General features: G+C 34.9%; 1 pseudogene; it reads right to left on the minus strand.

Annotated features, from left to right (window-relative positions):
- Window positions 1-4,191: 4,191 nt before the first annotated feature.
- On the minus strand, window positions 4,192-7,417 carry LOC105305936 (annotated as a pseudogene).
- Between the last annotated feature and the right edge of the window lie 564 nt (window positions 7,418-7,981).

Below are 7,981 nucleotides of genomic sequence, written 5' to 3' on the forward strand. Positions count from 1 at the left end.
TGAGTAGACAGGTAGATATGAGCCAGTGGTTAACAAGGCCCCAAGATGAGTTTAGCAATAAAATGTATAGAACAGGATGTCTGATAACTCTGGCGACACCCTCATTCCCTCATGGTCAGTTAACTACAGATAACTATATGACCTTACTCTGAGGGTGCTCAACTGGTTTTGAGCAAAATTAGTTAACTGAGCATGTACCTAATCTCAAAATCGCCGTGGTGCAGGTGTGTGACTTCCCATCTACGAGCAGACACTACACATGCCCAAGCTTGGAGTAAGAGGGGTCTGAGGGAAGAGCAGAGAATTCATGCTATTTGAAGTGAGAGAGACAAAGGGAGAACAAAGAAGCCCTACTGACCATATAACCCCATCCTAACTTCTCAGTGCACTCAATTCTCTATTGAGGTGCCCACTTGAACTTTCTCCCAAGTGTACTTTGCTTTAATAAAATCGCTTCTGCTTGCTAATTTTTGTATGCCCTTTCTTCTCGGAGTGACAAACATTCACGCTATCTTTTGTAGGGATCCAAAGACTGAATCTCAGTCTCACACAACACAGACATCTAAGCGCCAGTAACAAAACCTTAGAACCAATTCAGAAAACTCATCCTTAAAAAATCTGTTTCTCTAGATCCACTCTCAGTACCAAATCTATATTAGAGTTCTCTAATATGGAAAAAGAGCCAGTTTTACACACACACATACACATACACACACATACACAATTGCCCCGGGTATCAATGCCCAGGATGATTTTGTGCGTGTGTGTGTCAAAATCTGTGGAAGCTCAAGTCCCTTACATAAAATGGCATAATATTTACATATAACCTACAGATATTCTCCTGTATGGTATCTCATTTCCAGTTCGCCCTTAGAATACTCCCGGAGGCTCTTACGGCTGTAGCATTGACCACGAGGTAACTCATGGATTACAGTCCTAACCTTACCCCCAAATGTTGCCACGAAATGTCTCACTTTTATCATTATGTTTGCACTGTTGTAATATATCAATAGTCTTTGGAAACAAACGACATCATTCTATTTATAGCATTCTGTTTTTGGTAGTGGTCTATTTACAAAATATAGTAATTCTTAATTGCTGAAAATGTCAAATCTTAGAAAACACAGCATTCTCATGCATGATGTTAAATGAACACTGGCAGCGAGCTGCACTTTTTTCTTCTAAACAAGAAAAGGGTTAAATCATCTCTAGATTACTTATAATTACTTATAATATCTAGTTGCTATACTATATTCTTTAAGAAATAAATGACAAGAAAGTCTGTACATGTGCAGTACAGATGCAACCATTGCAGGCCCACCTACATAATACATCTCAGCAATAACATAACATTTTTTAAAAACTATTTTTGATTCTGGTTGCATCCATGATTGCAGAACCCATGGATCTGAATGACTGACTGTATATTTATAAATGTAAATAAAGAGATTTGTCATAAGGAATTGGCTCATACAGTTATGGAGGCTAAGAAGTCCTGTGATCTGCCATCTGCAAGCTGAAGATGAGAAAGCTGTGGTATTAGTATAAGCAGAAAGGCCTGAGAACCAGCAAAGTCAAAAAGTAGATTCCAGTTTGGGTGTGACAACCTTAGAACCTGAAGTACCAAGGGAAGAAGATATTCCTCTCAAGCAATCAGGCAGGAAGGGCTGAATTCTTTCTTCTGCCTTTTGGTTCTATTCAGGACTGAAAAATGACCACTGACCTTGGGTGGAGAAACTGCCTTACTGAGTCCAGCGATTCGAATGCTAATTCCATCCAGACACACCCTCACAGATACACCCAGAAGTGTTTGGCTAAATATCTGGGCACTTAAGATCCATTCAACACATAAAATTAACTATGATAGGCACCAATTCCATCATGGGGACTCCGTACCCAGAAACCCGTCCAAACTCAATTACATCCAAAAGGCCCTACCTCCAAATATCATCACATTGAGAATTAGGACTGCGACATAACGATTGAGAGAGGGGTGAAGTCAAACATTCGGTTAATAGCAAACATCATCAGATGGACACTGGGAAGTATTTTTGCACTGCAATTCTGAGCAGAATAACTTGGAGGAAATTGTGCCTAGAGTAGTGATAATGAGGATGAATATATAGAGAGAGATATTCATCAAGTATTGGAGATAGGTTTGAAAATTCTTGACAATTAATTGGATTTGGGAGAAGATGGAATTAAATAATACTCAAGTGTATGGTGCTGAAGGCATATTGCAAGGTATCATGAATAATGTATTACAGATTATTAAACTCCCTCACTTTTTCCCCATGCTTCTTTCCTAAAAATTTTGAGAACCTGTGAGTGGATAGTCTTAATGCTGAATGCTCCAGCTCTACCCCAAAGATCTTGATTTCATTTTTTTTCTAAATTTAATGCTGTTTTGCCTCTACACATTAACATACTAAACAATATTTTCATTATCAACAAAAAAGTCTAATTTTCTTCCAAAAGAGACCATTTAGCAAGAAAAAGATCAAAGAGAAACACAGTGAGACAGAAAAGTGTAATGAAAATATTCAAAACTAATTTCCAAATCTAATTATTTAATTTCTCTCTCATAGAAAAAAAATGTAGACTTAGTTACTAGGGATCATCAAAATTTGCAAGAAAAGCATTTTCAAGAAAAAAAGGACACTAAAATTGTTGTGCACCTACTGTGTGTCAGGAAATGTTTTAAATCAATATTGTCATCATTTATCACCATAGAATTGTATAAAATATTTCTGTTTTAAAGAAAAAAAAACTAAGAGTAGAATTTATGTAAATTCTCCAAATCCAGAGGAAGATTGTGTTAAAATTCAAATATAAATTTGCCTATTTACATTAAATACTCACCAGAGGTTAAGACTTTCACAAGTACTATAAAAAACACCATTTTAAATTTTAACTCCCTCGGGTATCAAAATTTAACTTCTAATTAAAAGAAATTATATTTCTACATCTAAAAGTTTGGAATATAGTCAATAAAATCGTTAAGACAAAAAATGATGACAAAGCGTCGGGAAAACTTTTCTAAGTATATAGCTGCAGGCTGATGCTAGTTAAATTAATTATAATAATCTTTAAGGAGTTGTCAAATATTCTATTAAATAGAACTTCTTTGAAAATTATGAATAGCCTATTTATCATAATTTGATACATTTAGATTATATTAAGTCACTATAAAATGTTACCATAGTTGATCAATTAAAATAAATTGATTTTACAAGAAAAATAAACAGAATTTGATCTTGTTATTTAATATATTAAAATATATTTGTTCCTTCCTTTTAAAGTTATGTTTTTTAATAACAGCACATATACATTTTTTATATTTCACAACTTATATTTTTATTAGAGTCCACAGTCTGCTAAATAAAAAGAGTAACAAGCTGACAAATTATTGTACAATTTAAATTTTATGAATTTAATTTCATAAAAAATTAGGTGCATTTTTATACTGGCTAACCAAAAATGCTGTTTCATTTCTGGCCTAATATACTTTATGAAATATAGTCACAGCACTAAAATAATCCCATTGCTATTTCTTTTATGTATTTTACAACAAAAACTTTGTGTTCTTAATCAAAAAGATCCAGTCTAATTCAGCATGTAAAAAATAATAATAATAATAATAATTTTACAAAGAATCTAAGACAACACTTTTGAATCCACTTTTATTTTCTTTTTTATTCCTTACATACAGAACTTCTCCATATATTACATTCCTTGCAGCAATAAAGTCACCTGATATTGGTCAGGTACTATTTTATCCTCCAAACTTTAAAATATAATACACACACACACACACACACATTAACCAGTATTAAATCCATAAAGTATTTATATAGCACAGCACATTAAGCTTTAGACACTTGGCAATTAAACATTATAAAAATAGGACGAGTCCCCGATTCTGTGTGTTTAAAATCAAGTGTTTACTGTCCTTACCTACTGCACACTGGTTCAAAATGCACACTGGTTCAAAAGGCAGCAAAGGAAATTGGTAGTTACTTTGGAGGACACTGAACATGATGATATGGAAGTATATTATGATGTTACCCCAGTGTCATGTACCACTCCACCTTTCTCCAAGGTATACTTATAACTACAATGGCAGATCTAATTTATACAAAATGAAAACAGACAACACAGCATTTACTCTGTGGAGATAACCTACTAATACTATGAATACATTGTGATAGTGAACACAACTAGTCCTAAAAACTTGTCACCATCCTGGTTTTTCAGTTTGGGTGATCCATTAATCCTGCACCTGACTATTATTTCTTTCCCAGTATTGTTAGGATCAAAGATGACCCGAACAGCAACAAATGGCTGTAAATATCTATGGAAAGTATTTTAAGTTTATAATTCCATTGGGAGGATAAGTTCATAAAACTGCTGTGTTTTCATCCTTTGAAATACATGCTCTTCTTAGTTCTCCTTGAAACTTTAATCCAATTACAGTATTCTATTTATTTTTACAAAAATACAAGTTTCACTTGAAATAACCAAAATCAGGATAATTCACCCAACTGCATACTTGAAGTAAACAAGAAACTGATATGCAACACACACTGGACCTTTTCATTCAAAAAGTGCTCTGTCAGGACAAACTGTGATTCTTTTCTTCTAGATTATATGGCTTTAGAAACTTTAAAAGGTCTTCAATGCATGCACCCTTTATAGGAACTTGGATCTGACATAATGTATGTTCCAATGCAGTCACTGGTTTTGGAAAAATCAGAAGTCCTGGACTAGGAATCTGGTCACGATAATTTAGAACTTCATCATTCAGAGCCCAAAGCATAGCTCACATTGTGAATGAAAAGAGTACAGCCAGGTCCCCATGAAAGACTTGGTAGAAGAGCAAGATCAAGCCACAGCGTTTGGCGGTGAACTCCAGGAATTCTCTGATAGTCCAGTTGTAGATGAAGAGCTTCCACTCGGCCAGGCTCTGGTTGAAGGTCTTGTGGTGGGTGAGGAAGTGGCCACCCAGGTAGAGGCAGCTAAGACAGAGGCGCTTCCCAGCTCAGGCAGTGCAGCCCTGGGAGAGTTGGTGAAAGGCTGGAAAGCCAATGGCTGAAGACACCTCCCTATAGAGTGCATTCTAGCCAATTCCAATTGTATCTTTTAATGCTGATTTACATGCCAGGTGGTCCAATAAAATGACATTATGAATTAGGTGGTAATCTGGAAATAAGTTCCAGATTATCTTTCTTTAAATAATAAAAGAATTTAATGGCTGAACTGGGATTTAAACTATTTTCTGTCTGACTCCAAAGTAAGAGTTATCAGTACCTGATAACAATACTGTATCAGTAGTTATGATTCTCCTTTTTGTTCATTTAATAAATATCTTTTGAGCATTAAGTTCAGTTACCGTTCTAAGTTCTAGGAATGCATTTGTGAAAAAATAGAAACTCTTGATCTCTTATTATTCTGAGTTATGGTATAATGAAATTATGTGATTCTTAAGTATTAAATAACATTCTTTGATAAATATTTTAACTTTCGAGCCATAGGTTTTATAAATTTATGTATAAATCTCTAGAACTTACAGCTGAGTCAATGCTGTTGCCACATTTAAAATTCAATTTTTCAGTAATTTCCAAAATTCAGCTTTAAAATTGTACATTTTATCACATAGTATAAAGTAATAAAAAAGCAATAATATATATACATGTTTATGATAATTGGTGATAATTTTAAATCCTAACCAATATACTCTGTTATTTTCTGTATAAAAATATTTCATGCACAATATTATTAACGCTATTATCTATTCGCTTATAGCAACCTTGAAATCTATAGTTCCTTACATAACCTTAAAGATAAAGTACAGAGTCAGAGTGATGCCCTACTGGTGACCAAAGAAATATTTGATATAAAGGGACTTAAAATATTTCTAGAGGTATTTTTAAAAATAAGAACATACATTATGAAAAAAAACCACTTCCAAAGAAAAACATGGATAGATGCCTATTTTTCTCTTCATATTTTTAACAGTAAGTAAAATAAATATTGTTTCCTCATGACACTCAAAAAGGCAATTAAATGTACTTCAAAAAATTCTGGCATCCTTTTTGCTTTGTTCTTAGTGACACTGACAACAGCTGCTATGTAAACCAGAAAAGTACCTTGGACTTCAGACAGAAGGCTGGAAGAACATATCCCTGGGGTTGCTTTATTTGTTGGCTTCCTTACTGATTATCTGCTAGACTGAAGATACTTCTTTAATAATTGATATTCCTGAGAGGGGTTTGTTCTTCAGCAGCATCATAAATGCAAATAGAACTGAAACTCAACGACTTGCACTTCCACTAAGTGGATCTCAAAGCCCAGAAGAACGTTAGTTAGTTAATGAAATCTGTGTTTTTTTGATCCATGAGTAGTATATTCTTTAAAGTTTTTGAAGATATGCCCAGAGACAATAATACCTAACCTTTGGGAATGGAGGCAATAGGCGCAAATTTCTACATAAATAGAATTTTCACAGTACATTTATATGCTAAAATCTTTAAAAGTTCATTTTAATTTTACAAGGTGGGAAAATTTTTGTAAAGTATATAATATTTCCTGAAAGTATAAAAGGAATACTAGTGTACTATAAACTGTTTAATATAGAAGTATTAGTATTAATCACTATGCAGTAATGTAACTATTTTATTAAACATATTGGTCTCCATATGCAAGTCATAAGGCAACTTTATTTATTTTCCCAGTTTTCAAACTTACTCATTAGCTTGATTCTGTGTGCTTCAGGGATCAATTCATGAGTAGGTTCTCAGTTATTTCTAAGCCTCAAAATAGTTTAATTTAATGAGATAAAGTCATGAGTTAGTATAATAATCAGAACTCTGAACCTCAAATATATTAAGATTTCTCTCCCACTCTCACTGGCTGCTGCTTCAGGTCTGGAAGTATGCACTTAAAAAAAAATCAGATTATGTCCTCCTTTGCCAATTCCTCCCTCCCTCCTTAGTTCCATCTTCTGATCCCACAGTCCCCATCAAAGATTCAATCAGAGGAGAGGTGATCTGGGGTCAGAAGTGGAGCTTAATTCTGTTTAGATCTGCTGTTGGCCCTTTCTCAACCTGGCAGACATTCACTACTGACTTCTTTCTTGAAATAATTTTCTGTTTTTCAGAGAATCCCTTCTCCCACTCCATCATCTTCGAACTGCTTATTACTGAGGTCTCCTCCAGCTGACCTTTATGCCATCCGCTACACTAACTCAGCTTTGGCCCTAACAGGACACTTGTATAGTCTTACAGCCTTCTCAGTCTTAGTCCAGTTGGGTGAGATCCTTGCAGAACCTGACAGATTCTCTTGCAGCCCACATCTGGTCCGAGGGAAAGGTATACCTTTTGCCTTGTCGCCTATTCTGCCACTTCAAGCAAACCATGATATTCTTTTAGCATCGCATTTTTCAGATGTGTTTCAGGCTCACTTCCGTGGCCTGTAAAACCCGAGGACATATAGGAAGCTTTGTTTGTGGTTCTTGTGAAACTCTCCTTATTTGGTTTAAGAGGAGGATGAGAAATGTCATAGCACTCCAACGATTTTTACCAATGTAATTTGCTTCTCTCTTTAAAAGCACGTTCAATTTTCTGTCCACTTCTTACATATCTTAAAAATAGATAATAAGCTAAGAGTTCAAAACCATTTGTCAGTTCTTTTGTTCCTTATACATCTTCTATCACATTCCATTTGAATTTGAGTGTTCTTGCCTTGGACCTCTGCCAGCAGAGGCCATTTTGTTTTGATCCATTGTTGACTCCTTCCCTTGAGGCTCATAAACTGCAGCAGCAGCAGCAGCAGCACCAAGTTCACTCTGTTCTAATCTTCACAATTCAAACCAAGCCTGTTGTATGCCATTTCCAGAGAATTCTGTGATAGCCTGTATGTTTGTGTCCCCTCACCCATCTAAATGTGTATGCTGAAACTGTGACCCCCAATATGACAGTAC

This window comes from Pteropus vampyrus, unplaced genomic scaffold (genome assembly GCF_000151845.1).
Source record: "Pteropus vampyrus isolate Shadow unplaced genomic scaffold, Pvam_2.0 Scaffold12, whole genome shotgun sequence".
In the NCBI taxonomy this organism is placed as follows: domain Eukaryota; kingdom Metazoa; phylum Chordata; class Mammalia; order Chiroptera; family Pteropodidae; genus Pteropus; species Pteropus vampyrus.